Consider the following 25,035-nt stretch of genomic DNA (forward strand, 5'->3'; position numbering starts at 1 on the left):
TTTTCACCTGGTGTTATTGATTCTCTTTTAATATGTTTCTATCTTTTTTAAACTTCATTGTCTTCATTAACTCTCTTTTGCACCTTGTTTTAATATTTTTTTCTAGCTTCCTGTAACATTTTCCTTTATTTTTCACTTACTGTCGTTGATTCTCCATTATCTCTCTCTCAACATTCTTATATTATCTTTTTGCAACCTTTTTTTATCATTAACTCTCTTTTGCATCATTCATCATTTCTTAGTGTTTTTTTCCAGCTTGCTAACTTTTTTCCATCATTTTTCACTTGCTGTCATTGATTCTCCATTCTCTATCTCTCTTTCAATATGTTTCTATCTTCTTTAAACTTCATTGTCTTCATTAACTTTCTTTCGCATCTTTTATTCTCCCTTACTTAACTTTTTTTTACATAATTTTTCACTTCTTGTCATTGATTCTCCATTCTCTATCTCTCTTTCAATATGTTTCTATCTTCTTTAAACTTCATTGTCTTCATTAACTTTCTTTCGCATCATTCAGCTTCTTTTAGTATCTCTTTCCCAGCTTACTGCAACTTTTTTTTACATAATTTTTCACTTCCTGTCATTGATTCTCTTTTCTCTCTCTCTTTCAATATTGCTCAATCTTCTTTAAACGTCATTGTCTTCATTAACTCTCTTTTGCATAATTTAGCTTGTTTTAGTATGTTTTTCCAGCTTCCTGTAACATTTTCCTTCATTTCTCACGTCATTGATTCTCCTTTGTCTATCTCTCAACCCCACATTCTCCTGTCCTTTTCACGCTCCATTTTCATCATTGACTCCTTTTTGCATCATTTATCCTCTTTTAGTGTTTTCCAGTTTGCTAACATTTTTCCATCATTCTTCACTCTCTGCCATTGATTCTCCATTCTCCTAACATTTTTCTGTCTTCTTTAAACTCCCGGATCTTTTCACGCTTTTGCCCAATCCTCTCATCCTTTATCACTTGCTTGCGCTTGGTTCCGGCGGCGGTAAATTCGGCTAATCCACAACACACGCCGTACGAGGCAATTTGGAGGCAAACCAGCGACTCCCATGACTTGCTGCGAGCCGGGAAACATGGAGACGAAGTGTGTGTGAGGGAAGGGATAGTGTGCATACCGGTGTGAACTTAGGCAGGCAGGGAGGTAGGTAGGTATTGAGAGAGGGAGGAAGGTAAGCGAAATGTATACGTGGACGAGAAGGGAGGGAGGGAGAGTGCAAGTTGGAAAGGTTGGTAGGAAGGAAGGGAAGTAATATAGGAGACAGGGAGGGAGAAGTAGAGACAAGAGAGGAAAGGAAGGAATGAAGGAGGAAATAACTGTTGTACATGAGCAGAGAGAGGCGAGAGACAGGTGGGCAGGTAAGAAGGGAGGGAGAAAGGCAGGGTGATAAGGAAGAAAAGAAAGATCGAGGAAGTAAAGAATGAATATAGATAGCCATTGAGCAGGTCAGGGAGAGAAGAAGGAAGGGAAGGAAGGTGAGGAGGAGATATGAGGAAAGTTGGGATGGTAGATTGCAAGAGGAGAGGAAAGAAGAGGAAAAGGAGCGGAAAGTGAGGTAAGGAAAGAGGGAGAAGGAGGAGGAGGAGGAGAAGAGGAGGGAGACAGTGAACAAGAAAGGGAATGAGTAAGTTAGTGAGTTCGTGAGTTCGTGATTGAGAGAGTTAGTGAGTAAAAGAGTGAGTATAAGAGTGAGTGAGAGAGTGAGTGAGTGAGTGAATGAAAGCATGAGTGAATACGTGTGTGAGAGAATGAATGAGTGAATAAGATTGTGACAGTGAATGAATGAATGAGGAAGTGTGACAGTGAGTGAATGAGTGAATACGTGAGTGAGGGAGAGAGGGAATAAAGATGGAATGCAGACAGGGAGAGAATGAGTGAATAGGTGAGTGAGTGAGGGAGGGAGGAAGGGAGTAAGTACGGAAGGCAGACAGTGAGAGAATGAGTGAGTGAGACAGTGAGTGAGTGACTGAGGGATTGAGAGCCTGAACACGTAAGGCTGCCGGCGTAGGAAGGAAGGGTGTGCTGGAGTGGAATGAGTGAATGAATGAGTGAGTAAATAAGAATGGAAGGCAGACAGTGAGAGAATGAGTGAGTGAGTGAGACAGTGAGTGAATGAGTGAGAGATTGAGAAACTGAACACGGAAGGCTGCAGGCGTTAGAAGGAAGGGTGTGATGCAGAGAGGAGCGTTGAGATGACGGAGATGAAGGACAAACTGGATGCTGTACAGTTGTTCGACTTAGTTGGAGTGGAGTTGTGCAAGATACTCTCCGTGTGACAGGATTAATAGCGACTTTGTGTCTGTCTGTGTGCCCGTCTTGGTGTCTATATTTGTTTCTGCCTGTCTGTCTGTATGTCTGTCTCTCCCTTCTTCTCTCCCTCCTCCCCCTTCCCTTCCCTTCCTTTACCTAACCTAACCTAACCTTACCTTACCTCGCCTTGTCTGTCTCCCCCTCCCTCTCCCTCTCTCCCTATCTCCTTTTTCGCCTCCATCGGCACACCTGTTTTATTTTACCTTACCTGAAGCCAATTAGTCGTCCATCCTTTTACCTGGTCGCTCTAAGTGAGTGTTTAATCAGGAAAATCGTGTGTGTGTCTTAGGGGGGAGGGGGAAGGGATGTTTGTGTACGTGTGAGGAGTGGGGTGTGGCGGTTTGTGTACGTGTGTGTGTGTGTGTGTGTGTGTGTGTGTGTGTGTGTGTGTGTGTGTGTGTGTGTGTGTGTTAATTAAGGTGGTGGTTGATTGAGTACTCGATTTTTGAAGGTAGTAGTAGTAGTTGTGGTGGTGGTGGTGGTTGTGGTAGTTATTATATTAATGGTGATAATATCCTTTCTAACCTTACTTTACCTTACTTTCCCTTACTTTCCCTTCCCTTTTTCTTTCCTTTCATTCCTTTCTCACCCCTTTCCCTTCCCTTCCCCTCTCTTCCCTTCCCTTCCCTTCTCTTCCCTTTCCTTCCCTTTCCTTTCCTTTCCTTTCCTTTCCTTTCCTTTCCTTCCCTTCCTTTCCCTTCCCTTCCCTTCCTTCCCTTCCCTTCCCCTCCCTTCCTTTCCCCTCCCTTCCCTTCCCTTCCCTCCCCTTCCCTTCCCTTCCGTTCCCTTCCCGTCCCTTCCCTTCCTTTACCTAACCTAACCTAACCTAACCTCACATTCCCTTGTCTTACCTCACTTCACCTTACCTTACCTTACCTCACCTTACCATACCATACCTGTACTCAACCCACCTTTACTCATTACTCACGCCCACTCACTCACACCTGACCTAAAGCCGTCCCCAGGTGAGATGTGTTCTAATTAGCTCGCTACTGCATCAGCCGGGCTTGCCTCCGTGCTAATGACCCGGCAAACACCTGTCTTATTGCCTACACACACACACACACACACACACACGCACAAGCACAAATTACCCAGCTCATGCATTTCTAAGTCAGCTAACAAGACAAAAGTTTAGAGAGTTATGATGCGGGCTGCATGAATATATTTACAAAGCCTTCACGAGTCTCTCCGGCAAACTCCTTTCACTCCTTTGTTGGTCTTGAAACACAAACAAACACAAACACCCAACACCTCCCCTCTCTCACACCCACATACACACGCACACACACACACACACTAGCGGACCTTCCCATTCTCCTATCTCAAGAGCTCCCAAGTACCGAGACAGACAAAAGGAAGCGGAAAGATAACCTCAGTTGTTCCCTGCCATGATTTAGATAATAAGCAAGAGAGAAGAACGTAGCAAGTAAGAACGGAACCACCTTTGAGGGTAATGTTAAAGTTACCCCTCCAAAGCCTCCTGAAGCAAGTGTGTGTTTCTGTTTCTGTCTGTTTGTATGTGTCGCCTCCACTGTTTTGTTTCTCTTTTTATCTCAATGAAAATGGAAAGCCGAGGGAAATGCTGAATACGAGAGGGAGAGAGAGAGACGGAGGGAGGGATTTAGGAAAAAACTAGAAAAGGAAAGGAAAAAAGGGAAAGAAAGGTAAAAAAATGAAGAAAAATGAACAAAAAAATGAATAATTAAATAGAATGAAGAGATAAAAAGGAAAGGAAGAGTAAATGAACCAAATAAAGGGAGGAAGAAAGAGAGGAAGAAATACTGAAATGAAGGAAAAAGACATAGGAAAAGGAAGTAAAAGTAAGAGAGAAAAGTAGGGAAAAATACCGTACATGATAGTCACTTTGAATGGGAAGGCAACAGGAATTTAGAGTCGAGATGAAAAGGAGAGGGAATGAGCGAGGAAGGCAGGGAGGGAGGGAGGAAGGGAAGGAGGGAGGGAGGGAGGAAAGGTCAGGCTCCCTACCTACCCATTACCCATTTAGCTGACGAGGCCAAGGCTGATGCGAGGCCACTTTAGCTCTGAATGCCTTGACCCTTTGCTCTCCTGCCTTACTTACCTTAATTCTTACCTTCCTTTTCTTTTTTGTCTTTTTTTATATATTTTTTTTTCGTTTCATGCCTTTACTTTCCATAATCCTATTCATTCTATCCATTTCCTTCCTTCCACTTTCTATTAATTCCCTTCCCTTCCCTTCCCTTCCTTTCCCTTTCCGTTCCGTTCCCTTCCCTTCCTTTCCCTCTCCGTTCCGGTCCGTTCCGTTCCGTTCCCTTCCTTTCCCTTTCCGTTCCGTGCTCTTCCCTTCCCTTCCCTTCCCTTCCTTTCCCTTCACATCCCCTCACATCCCTTCCCTTCCCGTTCCCTTCCCTTCCCTTCCCTTCCCTTCCCTTCCCTTCCCTTCCTTCCCCTTCCCTGTTCTTCCCTTCCCTTCCCTTCCCTTCCTTTCCCTTCACATCCCTTCCCTCCCTTCACATCCCCTTCCCTTCCTTTCCCTTCATATCCCCTCCCTTCCCTTCCCTTCCAATCCCATCCCATCCCATCCCTTTCGTATCTTCTTTTCTTCCTTTTTCCAGTCGGCCCTCTTTCCTCTTTTTCTCCCTTTCATTTTTTTCCTTTCTCCTGTTCTATTTTCCTTATTTCTTACCTTCATTATCCATCTACATTTTGTTTTTCTTTTCCTGTCTCTTGTTCTGTCTACCTGCCTTTCTCCTGTCCTATTTTCCTTTATTTTTACCTTCTTTATCTCCTTTTGTCTTTCTTTTTCCTGTCTCTTGTCCTCTCTACCTTCCATCCATTTATTTTTGTCCTCTTTTCCCTTCTTCCCTCCCTCCACCCCTTCCTTCCGTCCTCCTTCTTTCTTCCTCTCCCTCTTCTTATCCCATTTTTTCGCTTATTTATTTCCTCATTCTCCTGTTTCCTCGTATTTTCCTCTTCATCTTTTCCTCTCTCCCTTCCTCCTTCCCTCCTCACCTTGCCTCCTTTTTCTTCCCCATTCTCCCTGTCCCTCCCTCTCTTCCTCCCTCTCTCCCCCTCTTCGTATATTTGTTTCTCTATTCATCTTTCCTTTCCTTTTGCTTCCCTTCTTTCTTCCACCTTATTTTTCTATTTTCTCTTCATGTTTATCTATTCTGCACATATTTATCTTTTTTTTCTTCTCTGTTTACCTCCATTCTTGCTTATTCCTCCCCCCTCACACTCCCTTACGCTTTCCTTTTTTTCTTCTTCTACTTTCTCTTCAATTTCTCTCTCTCATTTTGTCTTCCTTCCATGTATTCAAGCTTTTCTTCCCTATCTAGACTTTCCTCACTTCTTCCTTTCCTCCCTCCTCTCCCTGCTTGCTTGCTTCTCCTTTTCCCTCGCTCCGCCCTCCCTCTCTCCTTTCCTCCTTCCCTCCCTCCCACCCTCGTTTCTCCTCTCCTTCTCGTCAAAAGCTACGGCCAAAACCGCGAACCCTAATGTTGCTTGTTGTTGCGCGGGCTATTGTCTCGAACTTCTCCTCTCCTTTCTCTTCTTTCTTCTCTTCTTTTTCTCTTCTCAGTTTCTCTTCTTCTTTTCCCTTTTCCCTTATTTTTCTCGTTTTTATATTTTCTTATCTCATTTTCTCTTCTTTTATCTTCTCTTCTCTTCTCCTCTCTTCTCTTTTCTCTTCTCGTTTCGTCTTTTCCCTTTTTCTTTCTTCTTAATATTTTCTCTTTTACTTGTCTTTTCTTTTCCTCATTTCCTTTCCCTTTTATCTCCCTCCCCTCCGTTTACTTCCCTTCCCTTTCCTTTCCTTTCCTTTCCTTTCCTTTCCTTTCCTTTCCTTTCCTTTCCTTCAGTTCCCTTCCCTTCCCTTCCTTTCCCTTCCCTTCCCTTCCCTTCCCTTCCCTTCCCTTCTCTTCCACCCTCCAAGCACGTAACGCGAAATGAGGAAGAATGGTAAGAGGCGGAGGAGGAGGAGGAGGAGGAGGAGGAGGAGAAATGATGATAGTGTATTCTTATCTCTGTTTTCTTTTGTTTTCTTTTTGAATATAAAGTATCGTTAGAGTTAATTACTGTATTTCTTTGTATTACTATTTCGAGTTTTTCTTTTTTGTTCTTCATTATTATTTTTTATTTTCTTTTATTCTCGTGTAAGGTTTTGTTTCTACGGTTATGAGATGAGTTTTTGTTGTTGTTGTTGTTGTTGTTTTTTATGTATGTTTGAGTTTATAGCGCGTAAGTTTTTTTTCCTTGTCTGCTTTTCATATCCTTTTAAATTCTCTGATTCCACTCTCATTTTCTTTCTTTCTTTCTTTCTTTCTTCCATTCTTTAATTTATTCTTTCTTTCTCTCTTATTCATTCATTCATTCTTTTTTTCCTTCGTTCGTTCGTTCATGCGTTTTATTCTTTCTTTTTCTTTAATTTTCTTTCTTCTCTCTCTCTCTCTCTCTCTCTCTCTCTCTCTCTCTCTCTCTCTCTCTCTCTCTCTCTTCCCCCCCCATTCACAGCTGGCACACCTTTTATAGATGCTAAAATCTCCCAAACGAGGATCAATAAGTAGGATCCAACTCCTTCCTTGGGCGTCACACCTTCAGAATGACGTCGATTCTAAGGGTTTTCACATCCCATTCATTTATTGAGTTAGCGGAGTTTTAGGCATTTATAGTTTTGGAAGTTCTAAGTTTTTCTGATTTTTTATGTTTTTCTCTTTTTCAATCATCAAGTTTTCATTTCCTGTTCGTTCCCTTTATCACGCTTTCTTTTCTTTTCCTTCCTTTCTTTTTTCATCTTCTGTTCATATTTTCCTTTTTAAATTTTCTAGTTTTTCAGTTCCTGTCTGTTAACTTTATCTCGCTTTGCTTTCCTTTCTTTTCCTTTTTTTCTTCATCTTTTGTGTATATTTTCTCATGTTCATCTTTACTCATCTTTTTCTTTTCTGTTTAACTTCATTCTTGCTTATTCCTCTCCCCTCACACTCCCTTACTTTTTCCTTTTTTCTTCTTCTACTTTATCTTCCTTATTTCTCTTCCATTTTGCCTTCCCTCCATGTATTTAAGTTCTTCAGTTCCTTTCCATCCTTCCTTATTGCATCTTTCATTCCTTTCCTCTTTCCTTCATCCTTCATTCACTGCCCTTCTTTTCCATCCTTTACTTCTCTTTCCCTTCTCCATTTCATTTCTCTAGTTATCTCCATCGCTAACTTTTACCATTTTCACTCCCCTCTTTCTTATCTCCATTTCCTTCTTCCCTTTCTTCCTGCTTCTCCATTTTCTACGCTGTTTTCTCTCCCTTCCTTCTACTCATATTTTTACCATTTCCTCTTCTCTCGCTTTCTTCTCTCTCTTCTTTTCTGCCTTTTCTCTCTTTCTGTGCTTGTATTCCCATCATCTCTACACTCAATAATATTTTCTTCCTTCCTCTCTCTCACCTCTTCTCCCTCCTTTCCTCCCTCCTTTCCTCCACCTGCTGCTAATGACCAATTTTCTCGCTTTCCTCCGTATCTCCTTTTCTGCCGTTTCTCTCTCTTTCTGTGCATGTGTTCCTATCATCTCTACACTTAATACTTTTTTCCTTCCATCGTCTCTCTCACCTCTTCCTCTTCCCCTCCCTCCTTTCCTCCACCTGCCGCTAATGACTAATTGAGAACACCTGGTCGGATAATCTTCCCCATTGGCACCTGCTTGTGTCTGATTCAAGGTGACTTTATACAAATTTTTCTCTTTAGTTTTTATCGTTTAACTTTCTCTCTTGAAGTTATATGTACAATTGAAGGGAATCTGGAGGAGCGTTTCTTTGATGGGTTTTTATAATGGACTCGTTTTTTTGTTTTTTTTTAGCTTTTTGTCTATTTGATGATTTTTTTTTAAAGGGAAGGTGAAAAAAAAGGTTAAGCGAATTTTCTTCATATCAAGGATTTTTGTTTTTTTGCGAATGTTGGGAAGGGAACCCATGTGTTTGCCTGTCTTTATATCTGTCTGTCTGTCTTTACATCGGTCTCTGTTTTGTTTGTTCACGTTTGTCACTGTATATGTCTGTGTCTGCTTGTGTATCTGTCTGTACATTCGTGTGTCTGTTTGTATAATTGTCTGTATATCTGTGTCTGTGTTTGTCTGTTTGTGTGCTTGTCTGTATGTCGTTTTGTCAATACCTGTCTGTCTCTCCGATTGTCTGTATATGCGGATTGTATGTCTGTCTGTGCTTCATTTCTCTCTCTCTCTCTCTCTCTCTCTCTCTCTCTCTCTCTCTCTCTCTCTCTCTCTCTCTCTCTCTCTCTCTCTCTCTCTCTCTCTCTCTCTCTCTATCTCTATCTATCTATCTATCTATCTATCTATCTATCTATCTATCTATCTCTTTCCCTCCCTCTCTTCCACCCTCTTTCACCCCCTTTCTCCCTCTCCTTCCCTCCCTTTCCTTCTCTCCCTTCTTCCCCTCTATCCTCTCTCCTTCCCTCACTTCCTCCCCTTTTTCCTTTCTTTCCTTCCCCCTTCTTTCCTCTCCATAACCCTTTCCCTCCCCCTCTCCTCCGTCTCCCCTCCTCCACCATCCCTCCTTCCTCACTTCCTCCTTTCCCTTTCTCATTCCTCCTCCCCTCTTTCCTCTCCATCCCCCTCCCCTCCCCTCCCTTCCCCCTTTCCCCTCTAGCTCTCCTTCCTCCCTCCCCCTCCTCTCATTAGGTTCGCGCCGCCGCCGCGACTTAACCTCGTCGTCCGCGTGATGGGCCCTGATCCCTTATTTGCCCTTTATTGTGAAGGAGCGCCGCCAGATGGCCTCCTTACCTTTACCTTTTGTTTTTATGCTACAATATCGTTTGGACTCAGGTACCGTTGGGGGGGGGAGGGGTAGGGGGGTGTAGGGGGGTGTAGGGGGAAGTGGTGATAAAGGGGGAAGGGTGGAAAGGGTGGTTTGGGTGTTGGTCTTTTCTTCCCGTTTTCTCTTTTTCTGATTTTTCTGCTGTTTTTTCTTTTATTTGTTTTCTTTTCTTCTATTGTTCTTCTATTTTTCTTTGTTGTTTTTATCTTTCGTCTCTAATTCCATCTCTAATTTCTTTTTTTTCTTTAGTATTTCCGTTTTTTTCTTGATTTTCTTCTTTATTTCTACCGTTCTGTCTTCTCTTTCTCTGATTTTTCTCTCCATTTTCTATCTTATTTTTCGTGTGGTTTTTGCTCCGTTTCTTTTTACTCCTTTTTTTTCTCTTTTCTATTTATTAATCCTTCTTACCCCCAAACATACACATTCTTCTCTTTCTCTCTATCCTCTAGTTTCCTCTTCCTTCCTCTATATTTTTCTTGACTTCATTTTCCCTCTTTCTTCTGCTTCGCTCTCTCATCTTCCCTCAGCCTCCCTTCTTTTCCTTCCTTCCGTTCTCTCCTTATTTCCACTTTCCTCCCTTCCTTTCCCTTCCTTCCTCCTTTCCTTCCTTCCTTCCTTCCTTTCCATCCATCCTTCCTTCCTTCCTTCCTTCCTTCCTTCCTTCCTTCCTTCCTTCCTTCCTTCCTTATCTCCACTTTCCTTCCTCTCCCATTTTTTTCCTTCCATTTGGGTTAACAAGCAGGTTAGGTCACAGGCGGGTCTTTGTCCTCGTATAATTGAATATATTTTTCCCTGAACCTCATCTTTTATTATACTGAAATTAAACATATTCCAAAGAAAACAATTAATCATGCAATCTATTTCGGAACGCGTTTATTAATATGCCGACGATGATGATTTCTTGACCGTCAACAAAAGGGCGGTGAGAGATGCGTTTTGATATATAATTTTTGGGTTATTATTTGAGTTCGTCGGCGCATATGATTTTCCTCTTTGTTGTGTTGTTGTCATTTGCATACTCGCTGCCTGGTTGGTGGTACTCTTGGCCTATGAATTACGTGTTGTGTGAGGCTTCTGGTAGCACGAGGGAACGCTGTGATAGATTTGTTAGTAGTAGTCGAGGTTATGTCATGGTGAGTCCTCAGGCGATAGTTTTGCCCTTTTTTTAAGACTTCTGGACTCTGGTAATGTGCGGGGATGAGCGTTGTGTCTCAGGGTCATGCAGGAAGAGGAAGGAGTCGGGGTTCTGTCACGGTGAGGCCACATAGCGATAGTTTTACCCTTTTATAAGACTTCTGGACTCTGGTAATGTGCGGGGAGGAGCGTTGTGTTTCAGGGTCATACAGGAAGAGGAAGGAGTCGGGGTTCTGTCACGGTGAGGCCACATAGCGATAGTTTTGCCCTTTTTTTAAGACTTCTGGACTCTGGTAATGTGCGGGGATGAGCGTTGTGTTTCAGGGTCATACAGGAAGAGGAAGGAGTCGAGGTTCTGTCACGATGAGGCCACATAGCGATAGTTTTACCCTTTTATAAGACTTCTGGACTCTGGTAATTCGCGCGAAGGAATGTTGGTGTTTCAGTGTCATGTAAAAAGAATAAAAAGTCTATAGATCCAACTTGCTATCTGTCTATGTACTTTTTTTTCACAGCTAAGGAGATAGTTCAAGGGCAAAAAAAGGAAACAATAATGATGAAAAAAAGCCTGCATCTCACTGTTCCTAAGAGTCCAGAGAAGTGGCCGAAAGATAGGTTAATGAATCTACCTGTACTTATCATTTTTCGTCTGTATTTCTCTCTGCTTTTCTTAAACTATTTCTTCTTTTCCTTGTCTTCCTTCTCTTTCTCTTTCCTCTTCTCTTCCTCTATTTATTGGTGGGCTGTAGATTTAATTTGCTGTCTATCTATGTATGAATCTACCTGTACTTATATTTTTTCGTCTTTATTTCTGTCTTCATTTCTTAAACTATTCCTTCTTTTCCTTGTCTTCCTTCTCTTTCTCTTTTCTCATCCTCCATACCTGTCCTACGAATCTGTCTGTCCTTATTTTTTATTCCTGTATACTTCTCTCTTCCTCTAAACTCCTCCTTCTTTTCTTCCTTTTTTTTCTATACTCTCCGCTTCCTCTCTACCTCTCCTCCTCCTCCTTTTTTCCTCTTTATTTTCCTTGAACGTTCTTTTTTCACACCAGCATCCGCATCTTTCTACTCTTTTCCCTTTCCCTCATTTTCTATCTTCCTCCTTTTCCTTCATACATCGTCAATCCTCCTCCTCTTTCTCTTCTTCCTCCTCTTCCTACTCTTCCTTTTCCTCTTCCTCCAACCAACCAAAAGTAAACATTCTGGCACTCATTTACCCCTTCAATGTGGATAATTCTCTCGGTGAGACTATTATGGCATCTACTGAGCCCCTAAGTGAGAATTACTACCTCGGTGACTTATTTTTCAGGGCAGCCTAACACGGAATAGCTCCCGGGTGACTTATGTTTTAGGGCAGACTCACTTATTTCCCCCTAAACCATTGCATTGAGGCTCGGGGCAACAGCAGAGGGGCGGAGACGACTCTTAAAGATGGTGAGAGTTATCGGTATGTAAAGCTATTCGTGTGGGTGGGAGAAAAGAGAGGAGGAGGAGGAGGAGGAGGAGGAGGAGGAGGAAGAATACGTGAAGGAGGAGTAAAATAGTCGTTGAACGGAATAAAATGAGGAAGGTAGATGATGAATGTGAAGAGAGGAAATGGGAAAAGAAAGGACTTTTTGTTCGAGGAGGAGGAAAAGGCGAAAAAAATGAAAGAAAGAAGGATTTTTTGGTTTGAAGAAGAGGAAAAGGAGGGAAAAAAGAAGAGTATAGAAGATGAATAAGAGGAGAAGAGTAAAACACAGAAGAGGAAGAGAATAGAAAACGAATAGAAGAAGAAGAGTAAGAAAGTGATGGCTGGATGAGTTAATGAAGAGGAAAAGGAGGAGAAAAAGAATAATTAGGAGGAAAAAGTTAAAATCAAAAAAGAACAAAAACGATGATTTAAAGGAGAAGAGTAGAAAAAAGAGGAACACAGAAGAGGAAGGGTATAGAAAACGAATAGAAGAAGAAGAGTAAGAAAGTGATGGCTGGATGAGTTAATGAAGGGGAAAAGGAGGAGAAAGGAATAATTAGGAGGAAAAAACTGAAATAAATAAGAAAAAGATACGAGACAAAGATGAAAATAAGATAAAAACAACGAAAAAGAGGGAAAGGAGGAGGAAGTGGATTTATAGAAAGAGGAAAAGGAGGAGGAAAAGAATAATTAGGAGGAAAAGGTTAAAATGAAAAAAGAACAAAAACGAGACAAAGATGAAAATAAGATAGAAATATCAAAACAAGAGGGCAAGGAGGAGGAATTGGATGCATAGAAAGAGGAACAATAACATCAATGATAATATGATGAAAAACAACAACAACAAAAGAAGAGGACAAGAAGGAGAAGGAGAAGGAGGTTAATGAGAGTACATTCGAAAAGGAGAGAAAAAAATACGATGAGAAAGAAACTAAAAGAAAAACGCGGCTCACAGTTTAGGGGGCAACTCACTTAAGCACTTTTACACACCCCGCAAATGAGCGAAGAGGAGGAGGAGGAGGAGGAGAAGAGAAACTTAACCAGGGGAGTCAGCATCTTGAGATCCTTCTGAGTAGTCCAACTTGAACAGGTTTAGCGGGAAGAGGCGAAGTAAGGGAGGAGGAGGAGGAGGAGGAGGAGGAGGAGAGGAGAGGAGGAGTAGAAGATGAGGTACACGAGTTATTATATAGAGATGGGAGACGAAGCAGTTGGAGAGGAGTTTGAAGGAGGAAGAGGAGGAGGATTAGGAAATAGGCGTTTGGGAGTAAGGAGGAGAGAAAGATAATAAAGAAGGAGATGAAAAGAACAGAAAGAAAAAGGAAGGAGTAGGAGGAAATGAAGGCACTGGAAAGGAGAGGAGAATGAAGTTACCGAGCTGGAAATTAAATGTAAGAGGAAGTGAAATTTGAGACTGTATATAATGGGAAGTGAAGTAAGCAGAAGAAAGGGAGATAAAAAAAAGAGATGGGCGTCATAGGAAATTAGATGTAAGAGGAAGTGAAATTTGAAACAGTGTAGATAATGGAATATCAAGTAAGCAGAAAAAGAGATCAAAAATAAAAGGAGGTAAGCGTCACAGGAGATGGGAAAGCGAGTTGAAAATGGAGTAAGCAGACGAAAAGGAGATCATAAATAAAAGAAGATAAGCGTCACAGGAGACATGAAATTGAATAGAAAATGGATTAAAATGGACTTCAAACAACACATAAAGAAGGTAAACAAAACAAAACATAAAAAAACACAAGTAAACATCACAAACCTTGCACAAAACAACAAAACAAAACATCAAAAGTACAAAACACAGGTAAACATCACAAGCCTTGCACAAAACAACAAAACAAAACAAAACAACAACAAAAACACAGGTCAACATCACAAACCTTGCACAAAACAACCAAACAAATAACAAAACAAGACTAAGCAACACACAGAAGGTAAAGTAGACCAGAAAAGCAACACAAAACAACTTACACAACACAAATAAAAAAATACGTAAACACAAAAATAAACAAATAAACAAAGAACACACAAATCAAAAATAAAGAAAACGGAGAAAACTAAGGTCACAAAGGGCAGGTGGGGGGTGGGGGGTGGGGGGGGGTGGACTTAGGTTTTCCGGGATGGTGGATTAAAGAGACCAATAGAAAACGGAGGTCGTAGAAAACGGGAGATCGTAGAGAACCTTCGTGGATGGGCCGAGACAAGGCTGCGGAAATGAAGACAACTTTTATTGCGTGTGTGTGTGTGTGTGTGTGTGTGTGTGTGTGTGTGTGTGTGTGTGTGTGTGTGTGTGTGTGTGTGTGTGTGTGTGTGTGTTTTGTGCAATATTCCAAACACCGTGATTTTGACTCGTAGATTTTTCGTTTCTTTTCTTATTTTTCTTATTATTTTATCATTCTTATTTTCTATTTCATGTTATCTTTCTTTTATCTTCTATTTTTGATTGTGCGTTTGTTTGTTTGTTAGTTGGTTTGTTTCGTTCAATAATACTAAAAAACAACGTGATTTAGACTCGTTGATTTTACGTTTTTATTCCCTCTCTTATTTTTATCTTCTTTTGTTCTTTCCTTGTTCATCTTCTTATTGTTATTCTCTTATACTCGTTTTTTGTTCGCTCGTCTATTTGTTCCTTTCAATTGATGCTCAGAAACAGGATTCATACATGTTGGTTTCTCATTTTTTTTCCCTTTTATTGTTTTCTCTTTCTACCTTTTATTTTATGTTCGTACTTCATTTCGTTGTTTTTTCTCCTCTTCGCTTCACATAACGATAAAAAACGTGACGCAGATTTGTTGATTTTTCGCTTTTCTTTTCGTTCAAATTCTTTTATTCTTCATTTTTGTTTTAATCATTTTATGTTGAGAAAGACAGGCGGATGTAATATTGTGTGCGTTGAAGTTAAGTTTTATTCTGTTTATACAAAGGAATGAGAACTGGAATGATTTATTTATTTCTTTTTTTTTTTCTTTTTTTTTATATATCTTTTTACACTTTCCTATTTTTTTCTTCCTTTTTCGGGCGATTATAATTTTGTTTTGTCTTTTTTTATTCATCATTTTACACTTTCCTAATTTTTTCTTCATTTAGCTGCCGATATAACGATCATTTTCTTTTTGTTACTTTCTTTGTCCTGCGTTTCCTCTAGTTTCTGGGAGTTGTGGATTTTCTTCATTATTTCCTTTCTTCTGGATTTCTTCTTTTCACTCTAATTTGTTTCGTACTATTATTTTTTTTGGTGATTTTCTGCTTCATTTTGCGGGAGAGTCGATGCTGTTCTTCGTTATTTTCTTTCTCCTCCTTTTTCTTCTCGTTTCTTGATGGTTTCTTCATTCTTTCCTCATTCTTTTTGATTTCTCTTATCATTTTCTATTATTTCTCACTATTAATTTTTTTGGTGAATTTTGCCTCATTTTCCGCGAGACGATTTTTTTTTCTTTCTCCTCCTTTTTCTCTTTTTTCATTCCTTCCTCATTGTTTTGTATTTACTCTTTCATTCTATTTTGTTTCGCACTATTAATTTTTTTGGAGATTTTTGCTTCATTTTCCACAAGAGACGATTCTGTTCTTCGTTATTTTCTTTCTCCTTTCTTTATATTCTCGTTTCTTGGGGTTTTGCACTTTTTCCTCATTCTTTCATTTTTTTTAGGTTGGCGGTTTCATTTTTTTGCGTTCTGTTTTGTATTGCATTTCATTTTTTTGTGTGGTTTTCCAAAGAAGACAGGTAAAGGAGGACTGGAAGTACGGTCAGAGAATAAAAAGCAACACGCCAAATAACATGAAAAAAAACGGAAGAAAATAACGTCAAGAAAAAGGAAATACACAACAGAGAAGACAGAAACAGGAAGAGGAAAGGAGTGAAGACAGGAAGAGGAGGACACTAAAGATGACAGGAAGAGGACAATAGAAAGATCAGCAAGAGGAAAAAAAATAATACCAAATAATATAAAAGAAAGAAAAAAAATAACAGTTCGAAAAAGGAAATACAAACCAGAAAAGACAGGAAGAGGAAGAAGACAGCAGAGAAGACAGGAAGAGGAAAACGACAAAGAAGACAGGAAGAGGAAGAGGGTAACAAGGAAGACAGAAAAAGGAAATGCACATCAGAGAAGACAGGAGGAGGAAGAAGACACCAGAGAAAACAGGAAGAGGGAGGAAGACAACAAAGAAGACAGGAAGAGGAAAAGGGTAACAGGGAAGACAGAAAAAGGAGATGCACCCCAGAGAAGACAGGAAGAGGAAGAAGACAACAAAGAAGACAGGAAGAGGAAGAGGTCACCAGGGAAGACAGAAAAAGGAAATGCACCCCAGAGAAACAGGAAGAGGAAGAGCACACCAGAGAAGACAGGAAGAGGGAGGAAGACAACAAAGAAGACAGGAAGAAGACAGGAAGTGCGGCGTGAGTCTCGGGTCACGGGTGTTAAAAAAGCGATTTCATTTCCTTTATTAGGCGGCCGACGATTGGCTAAATTTCACGCCGGGGAGAGGTGAGTAAAGCCCCGACTTGGTCACGGTCTGGGCAGGAGAGGAAGGAAGGGAAGGAAGAGAAGGGGAGGGAGAGGGGGAATGTGGGTAGCGGGGGAAGGTTAAGATTACAGAGAAGGGATATGGGAAAATGTGGGCAGGGGGAGAAAGGATATGCGCAAAAGCGTGAGATGATAAAGAAAGATTGAGATGATAGGGGAGATATCAAGATTTGGATACGGGGGAAAGAATATGATAGAGAGGGGAAGTTAGAAGGGATATGGGAAAATGGAATCAGGGGACAAAGGATATGCGGAAAAGTGTGAGATGATAAAGAATGATTGAGATGATAGAGAAGATATCAAGATTTGGATACGGGGGAGAGAATATGATAGAGACGGGAGATTAAGATTACAGAGAAGGGATATACGAAAATGTGGGCAGGGGGAGAAAGGATATGCGGAAAAGTGTGAGATGATAAAGAATGATTGAGATGATAGAGAAGATATCAAGATTTGGATACGGGGGAGAGAATATGATAGAGACGGGAGATTAAGATTACAGAGAAGGGATATACGAAAATGTGGGCAGGGGGAGAAAGGATATGCGGAAAAGTGTGAGATGATAAAGAAATATTGAGATAATAGGGAAGATATCAAGATTTGGATACGGGGGAAAGAATATGATAGAGACGGGAGATTAAGATTACAGAGAAGGGATATACGAAAATGTGGGCAGGGGGAGAAAGGATATGCGGAAAAATGTGAGATGATGAAGAAAGATTGAGATGATAGAGAAGATATCAAGATTTGGATACCCGGGAAAGAATATGATAAAGAAAAAGATATATTTGCGAGCCTTTTCCCGCGGTGTTATTTGGTCTAAAATCCCAAGTTTTGCCTCTGGTGTAAAATATGGAAGTAATAACCAGTACTAAAGTTCTTTATACATTCCAGCAAACACCCCGCAACAGTTCCAGACTTAATATATAATGCAGAGAGGCGCCACCAAATAACGCGGCTCGCTGTTATGAAAAAATGGGAGAGAAAAAGTAACTATAAACAGCGCCATGCCGTCACCTTCGTCGCGCGGGAGAAGCAGTTAGAAGCGGCGGCAGGAACATGAACAGCAGTAGTAGTAGCAGAGAGTGAGTGCGAGGAGGAGGAGGAGGAGGAGGAAGAGGAGGTGGAGGAGGATGGGGGAATTAGTGTTGTTTTCTCTCATAATATTCCTCTCACAGTATATACATTCTTTTTTATCTTTTATTTCTATTTCTCTTCCTCCAACCTTTTCTGTCTTTATTTTTCCTCCTCTTCCTCCTACGTTTTCTGTCTGTTTTTCCTCCTCTTCCTCCAACCTTTTCTGTCTTTATTTTTCCTCCTCTGCCTCCAACTTTTTCTGTCTTTATTTTTCCTCCTCTTCCTCCAATTTTTCTCTGTCTTTATTTTCCTCCTCTTCCTCCCCCTCCTTCTCATTTTCCCCATTCCTTTGTTTTCAATCGTGTTTCTCATTTTCTTTCCGAGTGTTCTTTGTCATTTTCTCTCCCTGCTCCTCTTCTTCTTGCCCAGTTTTCTTCCTCTTCTTGTTCCTTCTCTCCTAGTGTTCCTTTTCTTCCTCGTTCTCTACTTCTTCCTCCATCTCAGTTTCCATTTTTTCACCTTCATGTTATCTCTCCTCCTTCTCTTCCTTTAATAGATAAGAAAAACATACATGACCTTTCTTTAGTCGCCGGCAAGTTCATTTCTCATCCTTTGTTCCTCTTCTCCTTTCCCAGTGTCCACTTTTTCATCCCTCTCTACCTCCACACAGTCCCGTTCTTTTATATTCTCCCTTTCCTCCTCTTCCTTTTCTTCCTTCTCTTCCTTAGTGTTCCTTTTTCATCCCCTGTTCCTACTCCTTCTCCTTTTCCCAGTATCTTTTTTTTCCTCCTCTGTCTGCTCAACCTTTTCTTTCTTGCATTAAAAAACTGACCCAGCCGAATTCACATAAGCTTCCGAGAGTCGCCGCTAAGAAGTCATTCAGTGTCAGGCGTTCCGAGAGTGAGGGCGTCCCACTAAGCCTCGAGGGAGTGGCATCCAACCCTCATTACCGCGAGAAATCACCGCCAAGCCCGCTAATTACAGGTGGCGAGGTGCGACGGAAGGAGGAGGAGGAGGAAGAGGAGGAGGAGGAGGATGAAGAGTTTAAAAGGAAAATTTGAGTCATTGGGAATAGAAGAGAGAGGGAATAAGGATGATAATAACGAGGAGGAAGAATGAACGGAAGGAAGGGAGAAACAGATAAAAAGAAATAGGTGTTACAATAATGAGAAGAAGAGACGAATTGGAAGTAGAAAAGGGAGAAAAGGATGATGATAATGAGAAGGAAGAATGGGTTGAAGGAAGAAAGAAACAGGTAAAAAGAAAATAGGTGTTACAATAATGAGAAGAAGAGACGCATTGGAAATGGACATAAAACACAAAGAAAGAAAGAGAGTAGAAGACACAGGAAAGAAAGGGAGAGTGGAAGGGAAGGTAAAACAAAACAAAACAAAAAAAACTAATAGCAGATGACAGCAAGAATATGAGTTAGGAGGAAATGGAAAGAAAATACAAAGAAAGATAAAGAGAAGGGATGAAGAAGGAGAGGAGAAGACACGGGCAAGGAGGATCATAAACGGAAGGGAACGGTCAGCGAGAATATTAAACGGAGAGGAATTGACTGAGATAGGTTCAAGGTGACTGCGCTTCGCCTATACTCTGTTCTGGTCTCTGGGTTGAGGCTGCGGGGTCTGTTAGGTCTGTGGTGATGCCCAGGACCTTAACGCACGCCCTGAGATATCTGTGAAGTCTGTATCGTTCTGTGTAAGAGGGATTAAGGTATTCAGTTCACGATAAGAGGATAAGTGAAGTGAAATTTAAAGAGAATAAGTCTTCGGAATGATGCTGAAAACACTCCCCTCTTTTAGGACTGTGGTGATGCCCAAGTCCTTAACGCACGCCCTGAAATATCTGTGAAGTCTGTGTCGTTCTGTGTAAGAGGGATTGTGGTATTCAGTTCACGATAAGAGGATAAGTGAAGTGAAGATTAAAGAGGATAAGTCTTCGAAATGATGCTGTGGTGATGCCCAAGTCCTTAACGCACGCCCTGAAATATCTGTGAAGTCTATCGTTGTATGTAAGAGGGATTGAGGTATTCATTTCACGATAAGAGGATAAGTGATGTGAAATTTAAAGAGAATAAGTCTTCGAAATGATGCTGAAAATACTCCCCTCTTTTAGGACTGTGGTGATGTCCAAGTTCTTAACGCGCACCCTGAAATATCTGTGAAGTCTATCGTTGTGTGTAAGAGGGATTACGGTCTTCAGTTCACATTAAGAGGATGAATAAAGTTAAGTTTAAAGAGGATAAGTCTTGGAGATGATGCTGAAAACACTCCCCTCTTTTAGGTTTGTGGTGATGTCCAAGTCCTTAACGCACGCCCTGAAATATCTGTGAAGTCTATCGTTGTGTGTAAGAGGGATTAAGGTATTCAGTTCACGCTAAGAGGATAAGTGAAGTGAAGTTTGAAAGACGAAGACACGCAACACAATAAAGGATCAGACTCTTTTTCGTTTCTTTGTGGAGAGGATGAGATTCCTTGCCTTTGCTTGAGAACCCAGAAATTCAAGTTATTCAGAACTGAGAAAGAGAAAGTAGTCGGTGAGATGATGCAAAAGTTATTCCATCACACAAAAGGATCAGACTTTACTCGTACCCTTGTCAAGAGGATTCGAATGCTTACAAATGCTCATATACCCAGGCATTCAAGAGTACGAAGAGTAGGAGAAAGAAGACGATAAGACGAAGGTAAAGTACTCTCAACGCATAAGAGGATGAAACTCTACCCGTACCCTTGTCACGAGGATTCGAATGCTTACAAATGCTAATATACCCAGGAATTCAAGAGTGGAGAATATAGGAGGAAGAAAATGATAAGACGAAGCTAAAGTACTCTCAACACACAATAGGATCAGACTCTTCTCGTACCCTAGTGGAGAGATTTAGATCCTTCACATTCCATTATATTTTCAAGTCTTTCTCATACAAGCGCAGGTGACGGGGGGTTAGGGGGGGGGGGGGCAAAGGTTCAACAGGTGCGACGGAATGGGGAGGGAAAAGCCTTGTTCTTGTAGCCCCTTACCTGTCTTACCTGGCTTCCCTATCTACCTGCTTACACAATGGCCGTGAGCCGAGATAAACCTGTCAGAAGGGAATTGGACCGGGTCAGGTAGCCGGGGCCGCAGCGCTGGGAACGGGCACCTGAGACTGGTTATGGCGTGATTGCGTCTCATTTGTGTACAAGCGACTCAACGAGGGAGGAATATATGCCGGGTGTTCACGCGTCCGGGTCGTGTTAAAGTTTTCGCGTGTGATCGTGTTAGGGCCGCTGCTGCTGTACGCCGGATTGTGTTGTGAATGTTTGGTGCTTTTTCTAATTTCGAAGGGATGGAGAGAATCGAGTACATAGCAAAGGAGAACAGATGAAGCGCGATAATAAATGGGTCTTGTTAGAGTTTTTGGGTGTGTTTTTGTTGTTGTTTTTTGTACTGCTGGATTGTGTTGTGTCCGCTCGGGGTTTAACTTCAGAAGGAAATGGTAGGGAACCGGGTACATTGCAAGGAAGGGAAGATAAAATGCGATAGTATATGGTTATGTTAGAGCTTTTGGGTGTGATACTGTTGGTGCGGCTGCTGGACTGCCGGACTGTGCTGTGCCTGCTCGAGGCTTTATCTAACTTCAAAAGGAAATGGTAGGGAGCCGGGTACATAGCAAGGGACCGTGGAACATAGCACAACAACAAAAAAAACATTGTTAACCGGATCAAACGTTGGCGTCATGCGAGCTTAACCAGTACTGTGAAATTCTGCCGTCAGTCTTTTAACCTTTGAAGGGCATGGATGAAAAGGGGTACATCGCAAAAGGTCGTGGAATCAACTGCGAAAAGGAAAATATTGTTACCAGGATCAGAGGGCGGTTTTTTTTTTTTTTGGTGTAGTATCAATTTCCTGCCAGTCTAGTTTAATTCTTTTTGTAGAGGTAAAGGAGAAAACGGGAGACGTTGCATGAAGTGTAAAATAAATTGCGATAGGACGAAAAGAAAGTTAGTTCATATATCACTATACTATTAAGTTCTTGCGAGTACAGCACTTATTTTGTAGGGATAACTTAGTACAGGGAAACATTGGAAGGGCCGTGAAGTCAAGTGCAAGGAGAATAAAGAACCGGAAACATTGGAAGGGCTGTGAAATCAGGTGCAATTAGAATAAAGAAAAGTCCAATGCCCGGTTAACTCTTCCCGGTCAACATCCGCCGATATGGAACTGTTTTAAGAGATCAGGAAGGAAGAAAATGGGAGGGTTGCAAAGGCGATTAGGACGTGTACTTGCCAAATGTCTCTCCTGGTCAGATAAGAAGAAGCGAGAGGAAGTTGTGTTTAAAGTTTTGGCTGTTTCTCTCGGCCCTTTTTCTTGTAAGGGATATGGAAAGAAAAGAGTTTGTAGGAGCTGTATTTTTTGAGACTATACACCTTGTTTTTTAATGCTTTGTTTTTTTCCTTCATCTGCCCTCTGTAATGTTAAAAAAATGAGGTACAGGCTGTTATAGGAATCGAGAGAATGAAAATGCTGCTTCTGATAACGAAAGGGAGGAAGAAGATAGAAAGGTGAATGTCGCTCCTGGTCAGATAAGAAGAAGCGAGTGGAAGTTGTGTTTGAAGTTTTGTCTGTTTCCTCGCTGTACTGTCCAAATCTTTTCCAGCACTTTATTTGTATGGGATATGGAGAGAAAAGTTTGTAGGAGCTGTATTTTTCAGGCTACTTTATATATTTTGTTTTTATAGTGTTTTTTTTCCTTCATCTGCCCTCTGTAATGTTAAAAAAAAGAGGCTATTATAGGAATCGAGAGAATGAAAATGCTGCTTCTGATAACGAAAGGGAGGAAGAAGATAGAAAGGTGAACACTATTTTACGCTATTCACGGATTACTTTGTTTTGAAGTCTACTGCTCTGATTGACCACTGAATAACTTGCCTGAAAATGACTCCTTGAAAGCCGCTTCTGATAACGAGAGAAAAGTAAAAGAAAGGAAACCGAGGAGTGTTTTACGATATTCAAGGATCATTTTGTTTTCAAGTTTAATGTTTTTATTTGCTACTGAACACGCTGCGATAAAACGATTTCTTAAATGATCCTTCTGTTTCGAAAGTGAGGGAAAGGAAAGGTTAACTTGTAGTCTTCTGCCTCTTAAATTCCGCCGCCATGTTGCATCTCTTTCTGTCTTGTATCGATATTTTCATGCTGACTGCTTTTCTGAACTTGCTAACTATATGCCTCCCCCACTCCCGCGGCCCCGCTGCACACGACTTTCTACTCATGCTCATCCCTATACTGTCCAAACCCATTATGCAAGAGTTAATCAGCATCTCCATTATTTCATCCCCTTCACTGGTAAACCTTCCTTCATCTGTATTTCCTCCTGCCTTTGACTTGACCTCTTTCAAGAAGAGTGTATCAAGACACCTCTACACCCGAAATTGACCTCTCTTTTGGCTATTCTTTACTTTTTACTTTTGTGGGAGCGGCGAGTAGCGGGCTTTTTTTTTTTGTACTCTTTTTGTTGCCCTGAGCCGTGTCCTTTGATGTAAAAAAAGAAGAAAAAAAACATGAGGGACATTCGAGGTACATTTCAGCTTAGGATTTTTTTTAATTCATTGGAAAAAAAAATATTGTGAGAGAAAGTAAAACATCAAACGTTCTTCCGGATAAAAGGTAAATAAAAAAAGATCTGACACTGGTGATATTCAACTGTCATTTTTTGCTTCCAAGTCAGATTTTTCATTGGCTCGAATAAAAGAAAGGAAGGAAAGACAGGACTGATGGAGAGGAGGAAAGAAAAAAAAGGAGGAGGAGGAAAAGAAGGAAAGAGGAAATGAAGGAAGAAGAAAGAAAAGTGGATAGGTAAGAGAGAGAGAGAGAGAGAGAGAGAGAGAGAGAGAGAGAGAGAGAGAGAGAGAGAGAGAGAGAGAGAGAGAGAGAGAGAGAGAGAGAGAGAGAGAGAGAGAGAGAGAGAGAGAGAGATACTAAATGCGTTTCCGGATAACAAAAAGACAAACAAACAAAGAAGAAATGAAAGTTTGACATCGGTGCTCTTCAAGGATCATTTTACTATTTCATGTCTTCGTTTTTTGAGAGTGCGAGAAATAGAAAAAAAACCTCAGTGCGATTCTGGGTAACACAAATATAGCGAGAGGAGAGAAAAGATTGACAACGGTGACTTTTTGTTGGTATCAATTGCTCATGTGTCCTGTATTGTTTTATTAGCTGTCAAACACGTGGCAGGAGAGACAAACAAACAAACAAACGCGGTAATAAAAAAAAAAAGAGAAAAAATTTGAGTTATAATTTTTTAGTGTCATTTCAGTGTTCATTTTAGCTCTTCAGGTCTACAGTTTTATTCTTGTACAGTTTTTTTTATTTAACATCAGAACATAAGAACATAAGGAGTCTGCAAGAGGTCAGTACAAGGCAGCTCCTGTGAACCTAACCCCACCTAACATCACTATCCATGAATTTATCTAAGGATTTTTTTTAATGTGACTATATTTTTGAATGAGACTATTATTTTTGAAAGCGACCATGTATTTTTTTTCCTTGAGTTTTTTTATATTTTTGTTTTGTCTTGATGTATTCTTGTTAAGGTTGTTTTCATGTTGGCTTTTCCTTGTTGCCACTTTTTGTCTTATCTTCTGTGTACTCAACATCCAGATCTGTAAAGAAAAAAAAAGAAAAAAAAACCCATTGTGGTGAAATATTGAGAAGACAGATTTTTTGGTTGAGGTGTTTTTTTTTAGTTTCTAGTCGAGCTTCTTTCGTGTTTTTTCCTTGTTTTTCTTTTTGAGTCAAACGAAATGCCAGGTCGTCGTGTCGCCAATCTAAAAACTCTACAACACTCCTCGGACGAATCGCTTCTGTGTATGTATCTCTTTGTCCTCTGTCCTCGAAGACTGATGGGGACTTGTATCCTGAGAAACAACCTTCATGTAGCGTTAACACCGTGCCATAAATTCCGTTGTACTGATAAAGAAAACGGCTTCTGGAAACGAGGAAAACTGCGCGATAGGAGTTTTGTCTTTGTCTTTCTCTCTGTCGAATCTTTAGCCTTCTCTGTCTCTGCCTTTTCTCTACCTCATTTTTGTTTGTCTTTTTTCTGTGTTTTTCTTCATCGTACCTTAAGTAGTCAGGAGGGGGTTAGGATCACAGGAGCTGCCTAGTACAGACCTCTTGCAGACTCCTTACGTTATGTTAATAAAAAACACTGTACAAGAAAAAAATATAGACATGAAGAGCTAAAATGAACACAGAAATGACACTTAATTATCACAATCCAAAGTTTTCACCTGTATTTTTTCTTACCGCGTTAGTTTGTTTTTTGTCTCTGTTTTTCTCTCCGTCGAATCTTTAGCCTTCTCTGTCTCTTCCTTTCTCTCTGCCTTACCTTTGCCTTTTTCTGTGTTTTTCTTCATCGTACCTCAAGCAGTTTCGTCTCTGTCTTTCTCTCTGTCGAATCTTTAGCCTTCTCTGTCTCTGCCTTTCTCTCTACCTCACCTTTGTTTTGCTTTTTCTTTGTTTTTCTTCATTGTACCTTTGTTTAACGTCTTTCTTTCTCTTTCCAGCATCTGTGTACCGTTCTCTTTGCCTCTAGTATGTATCTTATGTTGCGTTGCGCTGTGTCAAACCTCTGCATCATATCAGTCTTTATCCAGTCTCATACTTTCTTTGTCGCTGCATTTTTGTTTGTCATACCTCTGTACCATTTTCTCTGTCTCTAGTATATACCTTCTGTTGCGTTGCGCTGTGT

The sequence above is a fragment of the Eriocheir sinensis genome, chromosome 22 (assembly GCF_024679095.1).
Source record: "Eriocheir sinensis breed Jianghai 21 chromosome 22, ASM2467909v1, whole genome shotgun sequence".
Taxonomy (NCBI): Eukaryota; Metazoa; Arthropoda; class Malacostraca; order Decapoda; family Varunidae; genus Eriocheir; species Eriocheir sinensis.